General features: G+C 37.8%; 1 protein-coding gene across 1 annotated transcript in view; it reads right to left on the bottom strand.

The window, feature by feature from the left end:
- Window positions 1-16,900, bottom strand: part of CDH12 (cadherin 12) — a 1,016,740-nt gene extending 999,840 nt beyond the window's left edge. The window contains exon 1 of the mRNA XM_045998702.1: window positions 16,816-16,900. The gene's annotated coding sequence lies outside the window, so the exon portion shown is untranslated. The remainder of the gene's footprint in view (window positions 1-16,815) is intronic.
- Window positions 16,901-19,597: the final 2,697 nt, after the last annotated feature.

Here is a 19,597-nt window from a genome sequence, read left to right as displayed (position 1 = left end):
CCGCAATGAGAAGGATTTTGAAGATTTTTCCTGCAAGAATTTGTTAGTTCTGTGTTAAAATGCACAACTATTTTAGAGGAACACTCAATGTGTTTCTGATTATCATCTTATTACTATTCTTACCCATATTCTATTCACACATATTTAATTTTTGCTTTTTCAGGACCAAAACTCTTAGGCCTGTTCTATCTTCCAGTTCTTGAGTGGGGAAAATATTCTGGAAATGGAAGATAATCTAATCACTAATAGATTTATAAATTATGGAAAACTAGAATGTCCTAGAACACAAGCATTAGATCACAAGCACAAGAATTAGATCACGAAGAATTTTCTTACTAATAAGGAAATGGGTTTATTCAGTGATCATTGTTCTGTTGTCATTATCCGTTTGCAGATGCAACAGTTTTCAATGGCACTGTTTCACCAGTACCTATTTCTGTCAAAGGGATTGTCTTTGCACTATAGGATTTTTACTGACAAACCATTCATCTTACCTTCCTTAACTCTATTTCTCACTCATACAAAGTCAACTGTGGATGTGGGCAACGCTGCAGGGCAGGCTTCCCAATGCAATGTCTATCAGTTCACTTCTAAGTAAGTTTATGCTTCCCTAATTGGTAGCTGAGATGACAGCTGAAGAAAAACTAGAGAGCAAAAACTGAGCAATTAACTTTTCCCATAAGGAAGCAATTGTCCCTGTGAGTCAAATTCCATTTGGTAAACTAAGTCAGGGCCAGCTAATGTCAATGTTGTTGAAACTACAATCTTCCTTTGTTCCTAGGAAGTGGGGAAGGGGAGGAGTGAGTTGTTTGTTAACTGTAGCAATGTTTGCAAAAGAAATTAGGTGATTCTTTCCTTCAAAAGAGGTTGTATACATAGTTCTTTGTGTAACAGAAATTTCAAACATAACAAGAAGAATCAGACCAGGAAAAGATGCCCAATCTACATAGAAACCATTGCATGAGGTAGACAGAGAAAAGCCAGATCAGGGAAATACAAACCAAAACCACAATGAGATACCACACCTCACACCAGTCAGAATGGCTAGTATTTAAAACAAACAAACAAACAAAAACAAAAAACAAGAAATAAATAGTGTTGGCAAGGATGCAGAGAAAAGGAAGCTCTTGTGTATTTTTGGCTGGAATACAAATTGGTACAGCCACTATGGAAAACAGTGTGGAAGTTCCTCAAAAAGTAAAAAATGGAACTACCATATGATCCAGCAATTCCACTTCTACTTATTTATCTGAAGAAAGTGGTAACACAAACTTGAAAAGGTATATGCACCCCATGCTCACTGTAGCATTATTTACAACAGCCAAAACATGGAAGTAACTTAAGTATCCATCTGCTCATGAATGGATAATCAAAATGTGCTATATATACATGAATGGAGTATTAGCCAGCTGTAAAAACAGAAAGAAATCCTGCCATTTGTGGCAACATAGACAGACCTTGAGGGCATTATGCTAAGTAAAATAGACAGAAAAAGACAAATGGTGTATAATGTGTCTTATATGTGGAGTCTTAAAACAACAAACGAAAATGAACTCATAGATACAGATCACTGGTTGCCAGAGGAAAATGAGTGAGCAGGTGGACAAAATGGGTGAAGGTGGTTAAAAGGTACAAACTTCCACTTATAAAATTAATAAGACCTACGGATGTAACATACAGCATGGTGACTATAGTTAACAATACAGTATTGTATAATAGTTGCTGAGAGTAAATCTTAAAAGGTTCTCATCAAACACACAAAAAATTATAAGTATATGTGGTGATATATGCTAACTAAACTTAATATGGGGGCGCCTGGATGGCTCAGTGGGTTAATGCCTCTGCCTTCGGCTCAGGTCATAATCCCAGGGTCCTGGGATCGAGCCCCGCATCGGGCTCTCTGCTCGGCAGGGAGCCTGCTTCCCCCTCTCTCTCTCTGCCTGCCTCTCTGCCTACTTGTGATCTCTGTCTGTCAAATAAATAAATAAAATCTTAAAAAAAAATGGTGATCATTTTGCAATATATTGGGAAAATAAAGGTAAACCCCATAAAAGTGGTCTTAGGATGCTAGAATGGGAGGCTATAGGGGGAGCTCTACCACTTGATGTCAATTACAAGAACTGTCAATTACAGAGCCAACAGAAGAATCCTCAACAGGAAAGACTCGTCAATTACGCCCCACAGGAAAATACTTACACTGCATTTTCTATAGGAAATGGACCACCCCTCCAACTCAGCCAATGAGAAAATGTTAACACCCTGAACTCTTCTGATTCTCTCCAATGGACTTTTGTTCAAAACAACCCCTCCCAACTCCCTACTCCTTCTCCATATAAAAGTGTTACCCTCCTTTGTTTGTTGGATTTGCCTATGGTTTTGCCATAGACTGACTGCTTGTCCCAGATTACAACCTCTGCTATTCCCAAATAAGCCCATCTTTTGCTGGCAAAATAATTTGCAGTTTTATTTTTAAAGTTAAAAATACACATATATCAAATTTCTATAGTGTACTCCTAAAACTAATACAAGGTCATTTGTCAATTATATTTCAATTTAAAAAGATGTTAAAGCAATGTGAACTAACAAAATGAATGATGGGAATTCATTTTAGGCCCTGATGATTATTCAAACACAGTAAATAAGCATTTTGTTTCTCTGCAACAAAACTACCGCAATTCTATTATAGGAAGTTCTAGAAACTACAAGTAGCCAAATAATTGACGAAATTAGCCCACAATGGTCATTGTCACTGTCCCCACTGCTTTTGTGGGAACTTCAGGATCTTGAGTAATCATGAGAAATTGCATCAGCTAATTTTTTTTTAAGTTCCTTATCTGAACTTCTTTAGTGCCAATGGAGTTATCATTAAATGGAATATGCGGGTTAGGAAAAATATTGTGTAAAGGAAAAATATTGTAAAGAATAATAAATAAGACTATTGTATCAAGTCCTATGTAAACTGGACTTTGTTGTTTCATAGCTATATATATGCTGCTTAGAACAGGGTCATATATTAGATCATGAAATAAGTGTTTATTAAATGAAAAACTGAAATGAAAAATAATTAAGCCCCAGAACATCAGCTTCAATATAAAAGAATCCCAAACATAAGATGATAAAATTTTGAGATTTCAGGGATCTCATTAGGCCTTTCAGCCTGCTGCCATATGTCAGATAAACATTATGCATTATCCCTAAGTATAAATGAGAATACCAGTAGGTCACTGACATTTTAGTCATGTTAAAATATGTTTGTTGTTATGAAGAGAGAAATGAAAGAACACATTTTTTTCTATATACCTTCTGGATAAATTGCAGTGTTGGGCATTTTATTACATATTGCTTTTCATTATTAATATGTACTATACCAGAGGAGGAAAAGACTGATGAAATAAAAGCTACTAAACATTAAAATATCACTTTCATGGAGACTGCACTTAGATGCTGAACCACAGGATTATCATGTTATGTAGAAGCCCAATTTTCCTAACTCCTTTATGTGGGAGCTAAACAAAGTTTAAGGAGGTAAGTCTGGATGCCAGTGTGATTAGGAATTACTTGCTATGTTGTGTTCTATCAGCTTGGTGGAGCTGGGAAGAGGTTTCACAGATTCCCCTTGCAGGTGGTTCTCAGGAGAACCAACTAGAAGCACAATTTAGAAGACACAGGTGAAGAAGCAACCCTTATTCTCAAAGACCACTGTGGGCAGATATTTGGGGAACAGACCCAGAGGTGAACAAGTGGGTCTGGCCGGCCCTCGTCACATGTTAGTCCTCCATTAGCAGTTACCCTTCATGCCTGGCCACAAGGATGCACAGCAACTTCAGGACAACCGACTCCTGTTTTCTAGGCCACAGACCCACAGAGGCAGTTGTTCAGCTGAGATTACAGCTTCTTACAGAACCCTGCAGGAGCACCCCATCAGGACCTACCACCTCAGGAGCCCCCCTGCTGGGATCCCCAGATTTCCTTGCCAGCTGTGGCTGATCCGCCTCTACCCATTCTCCAGTCAGAATGGGTAGAGGCTACTTCTCTCTGAGACTCAGTATTCCCCTTCCAGACAGTCCGTTCCCCAGCACACCATCTATTGTGTAAATTCATGCTAAACAGTAATCCCTTGTTCTCATCAAGTTTAGACCCAGCTCTCCTTTCATGGCTGAAACCGATTAATACACCGATTCAACAGTTTATCAGTATTGAAAGAACAGTAACAACACCTTCACTAAAGACAGTGCTACATAGAAAAAAATAGGGATCCTTCAATATTCCTATACAGAAACCCTAAGTCTCTATGTGATAGTATCAGGAGGTAGGGCCTTTGGGAAGTGGAGAGTGGAAGAGAGGGTGGAGCCATCACGAATGGGATTAGCGCCCTTATCACGAAGACCCCAGAGTAGCGCCCTTATCACGAAGACCCCAGAGAGCTCTCTCTCCCTTCCACCATGTGAGGACAGCGAGGCCACTGTCCATGAATCAGGAAGTATGGCCTTTACCGGACAATGAATCCTCGAGGATGCTGAGACCTAATAATAATCATCATGACACACACACAAAATAAGGTAAGAGGCTAAAGCAGGTGGTATTGCTTGAGGGTTTTGTGCAATTTGCACTACTACTAAACAGAGTAGTAGGAAAAGACCCCATACAGAAGGGGTAACTTGAAGACACTTTAAGGCAGCTAGTCAAGTAGGCACCTGTTAAACAAAATTCTAGTTAGAGGGAATGGTTACAAAGGTGGGAGTTAGCTTGTTCAGTTTCAGGAAGAGCCCAGAGAAGAGTTGTATGATCTGAATGAGCAGGGGAAGAATGGAGCAGAAATAAAATGAGGGGGCATCTGGGTGGCTTAGTGGGTTAAGCCGCTGCCTTCGGCTCAGGTCATGATCTCAGGGTCCTGGGATAAAGTCCTGCATCGGGCTCTCTGCTCAGCGGGGAGCCTGCTTACTCCTCTCTCTCTCTGCCTTCCTCTCTGCCTACTTGTGATCTCTCTCTGTCAAATAAATAAAATCTTAAAAAAAAAAAAGAAAGAAATAAAATGAGGCAGCGCAGATCACAAAAACCCTTGGCGTTTCCTCTGGAGGTAAATGGGGAGCCATCAGTTGATTTTGAACACAGTGGTAATACAATCTAAAGTACTTTCAAAGGATGGTTCTTGCTATTGAGGCTAATCTTTGGAGGGCTAGAAGCAAGATGAGCTAGGAGGCTCTTGCAGTATTCAGGTAAGCGATTTCTCCTACCGGAATCATGGTGACAACAGTGAATCTGCTGAGAATTGGTAAGATTCTCCATGTGCTTTAGAAATAGAGAGGATTTCCTGGCAGATGAGATAAGCAATGTGAAAGAAATAGATGTAAGAGAGTTTGGGAAATTTTAGCTTGAATGAAAGCATGGAGTTTATCAATAGATATGGTGAAATCTTAGACTAGAATATATTTGTGAGTGAAGACCAAGAGTTCATTCTGGACATGTGAATTTGAGATGTTTATTAGGTATCCAAGTACATCATATGCCAACAAAGCCGTTGGGTAGAAGAGATTAGATTTTGGGAGATCTGAGCTGTAGCTATATATCTGGGAGTTGTCAACATATGGTGTTTAAAACTATGAACTTGGATTAGATCACTGTGTGTGGGTGTAGATAGACAGGAGAAAATGAAAGCTGCCTCTGTATCAAGGGAAGAAACCAGCAAATAAAACTGAGAAGTGATGGTTCAGGAGGTAAAAGACAAGACAAAAGGTGTGTGGGCATCTGAGAATTCTAGTTTAAGATGCTGTTAAGGATAGAGAAATTAACTGGGTCAAATAATCATTAAATAAAGACAGAGAATAGTCGTCTTTATATTCATGGCAGAAAGTTTCTGGAAGAGTACGTAGGAAATGCTGGTGTGAGCAGTTACCTCTGGGAAGTGAGAGAACAGGTGAGCAGAATAAGTTCAATTTAACACACTCGGCAATAACTGATTTCTCTCCCACATGGATATGCATTACTTATTTTTTAATATTTATTTATTTACTTATTTGAGAGAGAGAGTGCTAGGGAGCACACAGAGGGAAAGGGAAAAACGGACTCCCCACTGAGCGGGGAGCCTGATGCAGGGCTCAATCTCAGGACTTGGGATCATGACCTGAGCTGAAGGCAGATGCTTAATCAACAGAGCCACCCAGGGTCCCAAGCATTACACTTATAATGAAATATAAAAATATACCTACACTAGAAAAATAAATGTCCTGCAAATTCTATGAATGTCAAAGAAGATGGATTGTAGAACTCAAGAGGAAGGCCATGGGATTCAATGCAAGGCTGTCCCGTAAAGGACACATTGTCCCTGGAGAACTTTTCATAAGGGAGTCCTGCAATGCCATTGACCTTTATGGAAGCTGAGAATAGTTAGGGACCAGCTCAGGTCAATGTATAACCTGGAATCAAGTATTAACCAATGATGCATTGCCTTCACAGGCCAAAGGTACATGGTAAGTCAGAAATAAGACATCCTTAAGAGTGGTAAGTTACAAGGTGAGTGGTCATCCCAAGACTATAAATGGATACTCAAAATAAAATTGGAAGTGTTAAACTAAACTACCTACTTGTATGGGACAAGTTAAGGTTGAAAATATTTCAAGAAATAAATGATGGGGCAAAACTATGAGAAGTCTTGATATTTCTGTAATTAGTCATAAGACATACTCAAACTGATTCCTGTCCTGATAAAATCTTTTGATGCAGTTTTCTAAAACGCATTTTAAATAAAGAGTAATAAGCCAAAGGCAAATTAAAAGAAAAAAAAAGTCTTCATACATTTGTAATGTTTTTACATTTCTTTAAGTTCTATCAGAGAAAGGCAGGTAGATTTTTTTGTTTGTTTGTTTTCACAAAGAGAATTTTGGCTCTACCTCTTCAGCCTGAAATTATCCTCTTACTTTCATGGAGTTTAAAAGTTTCCTTGGCATTAAAAAATGGAAGAGTAAATGCATTTACAAAAATTGGTTAAGTAACCATTAATGAAAATATCTTGGCTCTGTGTTAAAGTTATTAGTCATAGCTTTGTGACTGGGAAGCAGAATATAATAATTTTTCAGGGTAGTTCTCTGTGAATCCACAATACTGGGGAAGTTTTCCCAAGTCTATTTGTAAAAACACTCATAATTTACTAGTTCTCCACGGTGACATGAACTAATGGACCATCTTTAAATAAATTCACTTAGAGATCCAGAATTTGGCACAATGCTCTCTTTCTCTGTAGTGCTGTAAAATTAGCATCAAACACAGAAGAATTCTCCATTCTTCACCTCCCCCATGGTTGTCATCTCTATGTTGTAAATCACAGAGCAAGAATAAATGAAGTTGTTTTTCTCCTGTCATTCATATTTCATACAGCTTTCTCTATAGCGTAGAAGTATTTCATTTTTAGGAAGGATTAATGCCAAAGAGTTTATTGCCTTCTATCAGAAACATTTAGCTAGCTTTAGAGATGTTACCGAAGAAGTTGCTTTTAACATCTGTGTCTGTGAGCACACATGCATACAGTATGATAAACATGCAATGTGAGGCCGTCACAAAAATACTTTGAAAAGCACTTAAAATGTATTTCCAGTGAATTTTCCTTAACTTTCAAGATTTTTTAGCATGGACATGTGCCTCTAGAGAGACTGTGATGAAATAACAAAAAAACATCCATATAAAGAAAGCAATCACCATGGATGGCATTATAAAACAGATCTTTGGCTCCTTGATATGACATTTATAACTGATGTAACTTTTTTTTTTAAGGTAAAGACTGATTCAATGTCCCAGTCTTGTCTCTACGTATGTCTTTTTTGCATGCCTGTGCATATATGCACAAAAAAAGCAAAGAAAAATGGTAAATGTGAGGACAATTTTAGGGATGGTTGGCAGAGGGTAAGGAAAAACAAAGAAAATGTCTGCCTTTCTGTTCAGGATACCCAAATGAACTCCTGAATATGCAGCTGACACTTTCATGAGGAAATTGACCCTTAGCTGGAATTTCATACTCCTGGCAAAAATAATTCAACTCTAGTTACGAGGCATAAAGCTTCATGGACTTGCACACTAAGATTTTCTGTAATGACTTGGAAATCTACAGAAACAAGGGAAGGGGCCTGACTCATTATTTGGTTGTGATAACATGACCCACATGAATGTTAGGGGATAATGGGTAACTTCGCTCACTGCAAATCAAACAGCTCCATGATCCATCATTAACCTAACTGAGCCTCCGTTTATTGAAGTAGCCCTCTAAATGAATAGGTCACAGCCTGTTTAAAAGCTCAGAGATTTGTTAATGTTCCGAGGACTTAGAGTCTATTAGATCAGAACATGTACAAAATTGTAGGCACTTCAGATAGCTAACATGCGTTGGTATGTATATAAATATTTTAAAGAATATTCTTTGAAACTTGGTTTGAACAGGGCTACTGCATTTGTGAGATTATCCTGCATAAATGTGGATATGTGTCAGGCTAAAAGGAAAAGAAAGGACTCTGCAGAGAGATGCTCCACAAGAGGAAATAAGTTTCCACTCTAAACTGACTTTCATAATGCAATTAACTCCATTAGGGAGAATGGAATTTTGAATACTGTTCAAATTAAGGCAGTGCAGCTAGAAGCAGCAGCAATTCAGGAAGAATGAGCAATGCCCTTCTGAAGAGAGCTACTGAATTAAACCTTGGAGGGTTTTAAGATTAAGCCATTTAATTGTTACTTTAGGAACTCTGGACTTTGCATAGACACGAATCCAGGTGTTAATACTGATTTTCCTCTCTTCTCGCCAGATAACAAACCTGAATCTCAGAGCCAATTAAGACAAATCTTTAAAGGCCTTTTTCCCCCTTCTTAGTGTATCCTGGGAGGTTTATTTTAATTGTGGACACCATGGGGAATCAGGGACGTTATATGTAGTGACATAGTATTGAATCTTGAGTTGAGAAGATAACTAGTACTTGTTCAAATCATCCTGCCTTGACTTTAAAAACCATTTTTTTTTGGTAGGTTGACACTCAAATTATATTCTTTATTCCCTTAATAATCTTAACAGAACACTCTTTTAGTATTTAATACTAACACAAATGGCATGACTAGTTAGTGATTATTATATTTGTAGGCCAAATTGTATGCATGAATATATTACTACAGAAAGTCACATAATTCACAAGTATGTCTCACTCCCCTCCCTGAAGATTAACAATTAACATATCATCATGTAAATCATTCAAACTCCATTTTTTTGCATGTGTATGTTTGAGTAAATTTTTGTGCCCGTATCCATTCTCTCATTTATTAATTTAGTCATTCACCCAAACACTTATGGAAGGCTCCTAAGTGCCAGGAACTATTATATGACTTCCCTCATGTGGTCTGCATTTTATTGGGGAAGACAGACAATATACTACAGTATCATGTAAGCTAAAGCAGGTCCTATTTAAAGAAAATTAAATGTGGATAAAGGTGAAAATATTTCTTCTGGGGAAGGAAATGCTATTTACAGACAGTGATTAGAGAATGTAGTTCTGAAGTATGGATATTTAAACCAAGATCTATGTAAAGGAAAGGATAAACTGGGTGACTGCAAAGTGGCAGCGATGAACTCAGCAGAATGAGAAAGAAAATGAAATGGTTAAGCCAGGAATTATCTTTAAACCATGAGAAGTACTTTGATAATGACTTTGAAGGGTTTACATCTGGCTACTGTGCAATGAATTGGGGTAGGAGATAAAAGTAGAAGCTGAAAGACTGTTTGGAAACTGGGACAATAGTGGTTGGATTCAAGGTAAGTGGTAGAGGTCAAAGTGACTGGATTAAAGATGTAATTGGACAGTAAGACCAGGAACCCAGTAGATTTTATTTGGCACTGATTGTGGGTAGAAGAGAGAAAAACCAGGAGCAGAGAGTTGATCCTAAATTCTTAAGAAATTAAATGAATCATTACATAATTTACTGAGATGCCACAGATTAGGAAAATGAATATATTTAGGTTGTGGTGAGAAGGGGCAGAAATTAACAGCTTGGTTTTAAACAAACAAATTATGGTTAATATGATTGTTAGATGTTGCTATGGACTGCCCGTATTTCCCTAGGGGCAGGGGGGTCATATACATTGAATTGTTAACTCCCAATATAATGGTATTTGGAGGTGGGACCATTGGGAAGTAAGTAGGTTTAGATGAGGTCAAAAGGGTGAGGTCCTTGTAAGGATCAGTGCCCTTGTAAGAAGAGAGAACAGACAGCTTGCTCGAAGCTTTCACTGCAGGAGCACCAAGAAGTCACATGAGGGCACAGTGAAAGGAAAGCATCTATCTACAAGCAGCCAGAAAGAAAGCTCTCACCAAGAATCATACTCCTGATCCTTAAAGTGCTGATTCAGCACTTTAATCTCACACTTTCAGCCTCCTGAATTATAAGAAAAGAAGTTGCTGTTGCTTAAATTATCCAGTCTCTGATACTTGGTTCAGATAGCCCAGGCAGCCTAATCAGACGTGCAAGTAGAGATAGTAGTAGGTATTTGGATATTAGGGTCTGATGCTCAGCACAAGATTGGAGACAAAACCAGATTTAGAAAGAGGCATCCAAATGGCATTAAAACCTATACTACTGGTTGGGATTACTTCTTCAGTAAGTTTCTAGAAAAGTGAGCAGGGCCTAGGCCTGGTTCTGGGAATAGGCTGATAGCTTCTATTTATGGGTCTGAAGACAAGAGAACCCAGAGGGAATGAGAAAAAGCAGTCAGCGGGAAAGAATAAAATCAGAAGCCAATGACAAGCACATGAAAATATTTCTGCAGAAGATAATGCAACCATTAGAATTGCTAGGTATTGAGTTTTGATGGATGCTGCCAAATTTTCCTCCAAAATGATTCCACGGTTTATAGTATAGCCCCAAATCTATGGGATGGGCTGATGTTCCTGTGGTGTGACTGTATATGTTGAATATGCCTGACATTTTTGTTTTTCAGAAGTAGTACCTACATGACAATATTACGGTTTGGAGGTATGAGTAAGCTTTGGAGCTAGGACAGATTATGTGCCATATATTTTCATGTATAACATTATTCTCCTCATCACAGGTGTTATATAATGATAGGTATATACAATTCCTTGTTAAATAAGAATGTGAAATACTGAGATTAGAATGTATTATGGAATAACTGTCTTTTTAATACTGCAGTTAAAATTTATATTTTTTATATTTAGTATATATGAGATTATGTTGTATAAGCTCAAGTACTTGACACAACTCTAATTCTGGTTGCAGCAGCTACAATTCCAATACTGCACTTCCTTCTATGTAAGGATCTTATAGTGGTGACCTTCTATTAGGAGTTTAGTACAAATACCAGATATTGGTTCAGATAATGAGCTGTCTTGCTGTGAGACACTTGAATTTCAGAAAAGTATTCTTGGCTTCCCATTCTTGCCTAAGTAAAAATATAACATAAAGCCTTGCCAAGAGCTTATTTTTTACTTTTCACTCACAATCTTATTGCTAGTAATTAAAGAAGAGTAGAGTTTCAGTACAATCTTGCTTTTAAATTGGACTGAAATCACATCCCTTGGAGTAATGGCTGCCCTTCATGGAAATAAATATTGACTCACAAAGTTGTAGGAGGACATTTCCTTTTGGATACAATGTTATGTCCTTGTTACTTCAAGTATTCTCTATTTTCTCTCCTCAGAAGTACTTTTAAATCTACCATACCATTTTTTTCAGTGAGCAGTCTTTTAATGTTAATTCCCTCTACTTCCCAACATTTATCAAGTATCTGGATCTCTTCTGATTCAATTTAAAAGTATTACTTTAGATAAATTAATTAACACCACATTTTGGTTATTTCTTAACACTCCTTTATAACATTTAAGATATTATTTTAATAAGTGTTGAAATGCCAGCTGAAATTATTTGATACTTGGCTTTTGAATACTATTTTGCTTGCATTATTAAAATTAATGACATCTTCTAATTGTCTCTTCCACCTATGCCCTGGATATGTAAATTGTCATCTTCTCTCAATTGTTTCAAAAACTCAGGAGCTTTCCAGGTACGGTTTGAAATTCCTAAACATGGAGGGCAAGGACAGACAGATTGGTAGGTGGCAGATTTAACGAGTAAAGGAACCTATGTACAAGACTTGTTGTGGGTGCCCACAAGATGAGCTGATCTCCACATCTTCCTGCAGAGGCCTTAATAGGATTCAGTCACATGTTCAGTCCAATGGTCTCAGTAACACCTTACTTTCTCAAATTTATTCCCTTGAAACAGCCCCTAATGTGAGAATGGTGGGCAGAAATCAAATTGCAAAGTCTGGGGAGAAGATAAGGAGCCTCTGATTGCCAGGGTCCAGCTCAAGGATCAACAGGAGGTCACAGCCTTCTGATGACCTCCTCCAACACTCTAAGATCTTGATTCATCCTTCATTTTCTTTTGTCTAATGATTTCAATATCATCTATTCACATGCTCAAATCTCTATAAAAAAATTATAATCTCATAAACTCCCCTTGACTCCATTCTTTCTATTTAGTGATCTCCTATTCTCCTCTTTGCTTGACTTCTAAACCTCTTGAAATATGGTGGTAACGGTTTCATCACAACCGAAACGTCACTGAACATTTAAACTACCAGAAACATCCATGCCTATTCATTAAAAGCATTCTTGCCAATAACAAGTGGAATTATTTTTAAATAAGTGACCTGAGGACCACTTCCATCCCAACATGACAAGTAAATTACAGCACATAACAAATACTGGCCACTCCATGATTTCATCTAAGAGGGGGCAACTCTGACTGTGGTTAGTCTCTACAAATCTAGTACTATAGTCATGGAAATTTCAGAAGAGAAAGACCTATTAGTGAGTGAGTGTCTATGTGGTAATAATATACTAAATCAAGAGAAGAAACCAAGGATCAAAAAGCTAAGTAACATACACCAAAGTACCCACAGAATAATTCTTAAAATCTGGATTCATACCACTATCTGACTCCCAAGTTTTGATCCCCACCCCATCATCATGCAGACAATGAATCAAGACTCTCATCTTTGCATGGAGAAAAACATTTTTTGCACATTATAATAATTTTCTAGCTAATAGAAGTGACAGAACTTACTAAATACTTAGTATACTTCTGGCATAATCAATCATGCTTATAACTAGCACCCTACTTTGTGGATAAGTCCTAAGCCCTAATGTTTACTGCTTTGGTACTTGGAACTAAGTACGCACCATTCAGCTATTTGAACAAGCAGATTTAGGACTTGATATGTGAGTCCTGTCTTTCTCTATTGGGTATCTGTGCACAAATTGGTACCTCACCTCCTCTCATACCTATATGCACGAGAATACATAGTTTAAGAATTTTATTGTTCAAATAGCACATCCCTTATAGAGTAGTGACTTAGATGATTTTCACAGAGCAAGGGCTATGTAAGAAAATCATAACCTTTTAGTGAAAAAAATAATTGAAGCATACTGAAGATTTAATTTATCCCTTAAAAACATGAGCTATAATATAATAAAGTGATACAAACCTGAATAAAGCTAAATTTATAAAAATAGTAAATATAGGGCTTATTTCCAATAGTTCAGCAAATGCTTATTAAATTAGGTGATAATCAATAATTGAATAAGTGAATTCTTAGAACATTAACCAGGATCACACAAAAAGAATAACACTATGTGAAGTTCATCTGCTATTCAGTTTTACAGTAGTCATAATTTTCTCTCAGTCTTTTCTAAAAATGTTACTTACTGCATATTATTAGTCATCTTAGCATGTGATGCTTAAAAATAACTTCCAGTAACCACTATTGATATTCAACACAGGTGGAATTATTCACAACACAAATAAATACACGCGCACGTGTGTGTGCCCATACAAACTCTCCTTTTAACGTTTGGTAATGATATATCACCCTTTTAGTATAGTAATTCAGAAAAAAATTCAATTACCTTAAACCCAAAAGTTAAAATGCTTTTAAAGGCCCTAAGAGTATGAATTGCTCAATTATCATGTATTAGTAAAGTGAAAGGAAAGTTCCTGGTAAAATCATAAATGTCTATTCCTTATTTATTTGATTTTTTCTTGATATAAATTGAACCAATTCATAAAAATAAAACAATATTTGTTGAACAAGGTATAATAATTTCCACCTACAGTTTAATATAAAATATATTACAAATAGAAATATTTATATAAATATAGAAATCATGAATTGATGTAAAATACTATGTTTGGATGTGGTAACACTGACATGGTAATACAGGACATAATTTAAAAAGAGCTTGGTTAGGAGACTAAAGAAATGATTTCTTACCTTAAATTAGACATCTGTGATCACACGTTTCCTTTGGATGTAGGAAGACATTAATAACAGTCTACTTAAGTCATTTTATTACACAGACCTTCGATTTGATATTTTTTCATGAAAACATGGCTCACTTCTGAAGAGAACCATCACTGTATGTATCTTCCTATCACAACTGTTAGGCAGATTTAATGATATGACATCTAAATGGCATAGGTGTGAAAACACAGTAATATTTCACATTTCATGTAAGAACTGTTTCAGCAGACTATTTGCAGTACTATTTCATCAGCAAGAGTGATCTGATGTTCATCACAATACATTCTAAGAGGTAACCACAAAATGAGAAAAGATTGATTTCAATCAATATCACAGTCTATTACATGAAATATGTTCTGTGAAAATACCAGATCCAAAATATCATCTACCTAAGGAGATGAGTTTTTGCTCCATCCTTAAAGGATGCAGTCGTACTGAGGTATAAGTGTGTCATGTGAAGCATTAGCAGGGATTTTTTTTTTCCCCATAAGCTCAGCTCTGTTTTTGCTGTGATAAGAACTTGCTATGTATTATCCCACATGTAAAACAAATGACGGTTCCTTCCCATTATAATTTAGCTCTCTCTTTTTTGGGAATTATCTAAAATGATCACATCACTAAGGAGATCATTGGAAGGAATCAGGTCCAGTAGGAAAGAAAAAGCATTCTTGGCTTGAAAACTACCCTCTACTGCTTGAAAATGGTACACAGCAGGAGAAGTTAAGAATCCAGAAACTGGGTATTTGCTGAGCACAACAGAAAAGAAAATGTGATTTTTTTTTTTTTTTTGATTGGAAGGTGCTAAGCTACTCCAGGGTTAAACTAGTAAGTTAGCCTTTGAAGTGAGAGCTATTAATAAAGGAGAAAACATATTCTGGAATTGGAGTTCCAAGTTAATGTGAAACCTGATTTTGCTACAGTAGTTTTTATAGCCGGTAGAGGAACTGCCCTTAGATCTCATCACTGAACAAGGTAAAGTACAGGTTAGTTAAATTAGTTAAGTGGAACCTTCTATTTGGTGTGTGGCTGAGCTCTTGAGCATTCTGAAACAATTTGTCAATCAACTGCTTATGGCTTGGAAAGAGTAACCATATGCCTTTCAATTCGGAAGAGACCTTCTGCTGGAATCATGCAAATATTTATAAGAAAAAGCTATTCAGTTCATTTCCTTCCTAGGAATAATAATGAAGACCTATAAATTAAAGTGATTCTCAAATTGCTTAGGATAACTTAATGAGTAAATGATGCCACTGAATAAGGAAGTTCAATATTTCTGGATAGCTGTGCATCTGCATTTTATAAACCTGAAAGCCAATCGAGTATGCTGAAAAGACCAAGCTAACTGATAACCTGCTTGGCATGGTTGGATTTTCATGTTTTGGTCCTGTATAGGGGTAATTGAAAGCTGTAAACACATTTTCAGAACCTTCTCATTTTAATTTCCCCCCCTCAGTCTGTAAGGCAATTTTCCAGCTGAGCAGTTTGTGAATGAGTTTCAAAATACCTGATGAGAAACTGGAATCATGAAATGGTCACAGAATCACCCAAAAGTATGTCAGTTCTCACTCCAGAGAGTACAGAGAAATATGCCTATGAGACATCAAGCACTCCGAACCACAGAGGTTCTGAAGCCACTGTGATGTCCGTGTAGAAAGAATGATGTTTAAAGGGGAGAAAATTATTATAAAATACCAAAGGTCTCTGAAAAAAAGATTTGCTGGTGTGTCCTATATTGCACATGTCTCACTTTTTCAACATACCACCAAATGATTAATACCTTTAAAATATTTTAAAAACACACATTATATAACCCACAGCAGATCTGGTAATCTGCTTCTCTTCCCCTTGTCTCAAAATTACTTTTGAGGTAGGAAACTCAGCTGTACAGGAGAGAGTAGCTATTAAAGCATTTAAATTGCTCTATAGTTTTCTTTAGTGAAGAATGAAGTTTTTAAATACACACATCTTAATAAATACCAGTGGAGGAGGATGTAGGGATGTTACTGTATTTTAACAAAAAACAGTGGAGATGGATATTTACAGAAGCTTTTTGAAAATAAAGCATTATTTTGTCACAAAAATAGATCAATAAAGCCATTTCTAAAATAACCAGTTGAACACCTACCATACCTAATTATTTTCGTTTGAAAATTCAGCCATGCTAAGTAAGGTACCTAAGTGGTTAAAACATTCCTTTCCCTCCCCTTTCAATGTAACCTTTGGATCTGAAGACTAGAGACTTGTTTAGAACTTACTGAAGTTTCCCAAAGCAAAACCACGCACCAGTTAGGATTCAGATGCCAGATCTGTGTGCAGCCTCCTTCAGCTTCTGACTACGCTAGGCAACACTTTATTAATCATGTATGAATTTCTGTGCGTATATCCTGAAGCGATCACTCACGGTGCAATCCCAATTAAAGGGGAAGGAAGAAAACGGTGGTGGTGGGGGGGGGGGGGGGCATTACCTGATGGCAGAAGCGGCAGCTGCAGGAGCAGAAGCAGAAACAGCAGCGGCAGGATGCAACAACCCAGCCTTGAACCGAAGGTGAGACCCGTTTCTCTCTCCCTCTCTCCTCTTCTCCCTCTCTCTCTCTTTTTTCCTTCTAAATCACTGTAGCAACAAACTGCCTTGCATTTTGTCCCTTTTCATTCACAGAAGATTCTCCAAGCCGGGCAGCCAGCAGACAGCACTTTCTTCCTGGAAGAGGTCTGCCTCTCTTCTCAGAAACGCCTGGACCCCTCTCTGTGGCTCCCTCCACGTTTACCCTTCAGATCAATGATGCTCGCGGAGCGGCGGGAGCTCAACTGCAGCGGCGAGCGGCCAGCCAATGGGGGCCCAGGATTCCCTCCCAGTCATCTCCCCGCCCTCAAAACAAAACACAGCGTGCCTTTGACACATCGCCGAGTTGTGAAAAGTAATTGAATCCTGTATTTGAAATGTATCTTGTTTGTTCTTTTTCCCCCCTAGCGTTCATTGTATAATGCTGTGAATGAACGCAAAGGCTCCAGAGCTCTCAGGACACTCATTAAAGGAGCTTCGTAGAGCGGGAAGCGTGGGCACCGGGAAAGGGAGAGCACCTGGGTTGGTTTGCACCTGGAGCTTGGCTATTTAAAGGCTTGAGGACTTGAAAAAGCAGAGAATGGGGAGGCAAAGGCTTGGGTCCGGGTTCTCACGCCACGCCACTCAGCAGCTTGTTTCTTTTATCTTGTGGAACGGGAAAATAAAGTCCATTTCAACTGGATGTTGTGTCTTTCTCTAAATGCTGTCTGAACAAGAATCAGCCACTAGTTGGTGGGTAGCCCTAGCCAAGAAATTTCCACGAATCCATTTACCTGTTTCACTGATGACTGAACATGGTCCAGATTTGTAAGGAACTAAAATGTGTTCAGGCTATAGGGTAGGCTAGTTTCTTTCATTTTACGTGTTTATATATTGTAAGATTTTTGTAATTAACATTAATTTCTGTTAAGGAATCTATTAGTGATTGCTTGCAACTGTAGAGAATATTACAATGATTTTAAAAATCTTATGATGAAAAGTAGCACTGTTGGAAACAATACTACGACCTCTTTCCAAATTCTAAAACCACACGCATGCTTTGTCTAAAGCATGGTGATCTTTCTTATTTCTGTTGATTCACAACCTCAGGAGTTCCTGTGGGTGAAACTCTTTACTAGCCCTAAACACTGAGGGCAAGGAGAGACCGAAGAAAGCGTCAGGCTGCTCCAGATTGATAGGTGGCAGTTTTAATAAGCGAGGGCCTTAATAAGCAAGGGCTTACATACCAGGCTTGCCTTAGGTCGCCACAAGATTAGTATGTCTTGGCACCTGTCCTCTAGAATCTTAAAAGCTTACATGGAGCTCTTGATAGGGTTCAGTCATGTATGTAGTGCAGATGTTCTCAATAACACATGACTCTCTCAAGTCCTTGAAGTGGCTCCTAATTTGGGAACAGTGCACCTAATGCACATTCCAACCACAGGGGAGGCTATAAAGAGCCTCTGATTGCCTGGGTCTGGCTTGCGTGTCAACCCAAGGTCACATCCTCTGATTGACCTCCTCCAACAATTTCACTATTGAAGTACTGAGTCCTGAAATTAGCTTACGCAAGTTCATGGGAATCATGTATTTTCACTCCAAGAATCTTAGTCACTTTATCATTCATACGTCAAGAATGCAGCAATATTGGGGATAATCATTTGATCTAAGTATATAAAAATCTCAAGAACACAGAATCTCCGCAGTTTTTTAAAAAATATGTATAACAACAAGCGGGCTTGGTAGCTCAAACAACTGTACAAATAAGAATGTCTTTTCAATGTCACTGTTGAATAAGAATAAAATTAACGTGTCTTTCTGAAATCTTTTTGTTCCACTGAAGTAATACAAATGGGTTGATGAATTTGGTGTAGCCAAGCTTTGTGTGTCATGACAAGTTGAAATAGCTTGGGGAGACTACACAAACAAAACAATTTTGTTACCTGTCCATCATGTGAAGGAGCCATGGAAAAGTGTAATATTTACAGCACTGTATGCCATGTTGCTCTAAAAAGGTGAAAGCTAACTTTATTGTAACTCACTCATGCAGCCAGTAAAATTTTATTCAGGACATTCTGTGGTTAACTGTGAAGCACTGTGCTAACAAAATGATAATTATAAACAGTTTTTACTTCTTTTTTTTTTAAAGATTTTATTTACTTATTTGACAGAGAGAGATCACAAGTAGATATAGAGGCAGGCAGAGAGAGAGAGAGGGAAGCAGGCTCCCTCTTCGAACCCGATGCAGAGACTCGATGCGGGACTCGATCCCAGGACCCCGAGATCATGACCTGAGCGGAAGGCAGCGGCTTAACCCACTGAGTCACCCAGGTGCCCCAAAACAGTTTTTACTTCTTAATTCTATAATCACATGTATTCATTTATCTGAATTCATTCGTGGATCACAAATAACAAATCACTGAAATAGAGAACATTGTCTTTGTTCTGTAGTCACATTGTGTGATTTCCAGACCATTAGCAAGAGCTTTACGTGGGAACTTATTGAAAAGGCAAATTCTCAAGCCCTTCACTAGTCCTATTGAATTGGAAACACCAAAAGTGGCATCCAAAAATCTATGCTTAACATCCCTTCAGATAGATGATCCCAATGCACACCCAAAGTTTGAGAGTCATTGCTCTAAGGAAGGTATCTGCAAACTACTGCAACACACTAGCACCTGCTTTTGAAAATAAACTGTTACTGCACA

Source organism: Meles meles, chromosome 3, assembly GCF_922984935.1.
Source record: "Meles meles chromosome 3, mMelMel3.1 paternal haplotype, whole genome shotgun sequence".
Taxonomy (NCBI): domain Eukaryota; kingdom Metazoa; phylum Chordata; class Mammalia; order Carnivora; family Mustelidae; genus Meles; species Meles meles.
The sequence above is the reverse complement of the archived record's forward strand: the minus strand, read 5'-3'. Positions and strand labels throughout refer to the sequence as shown.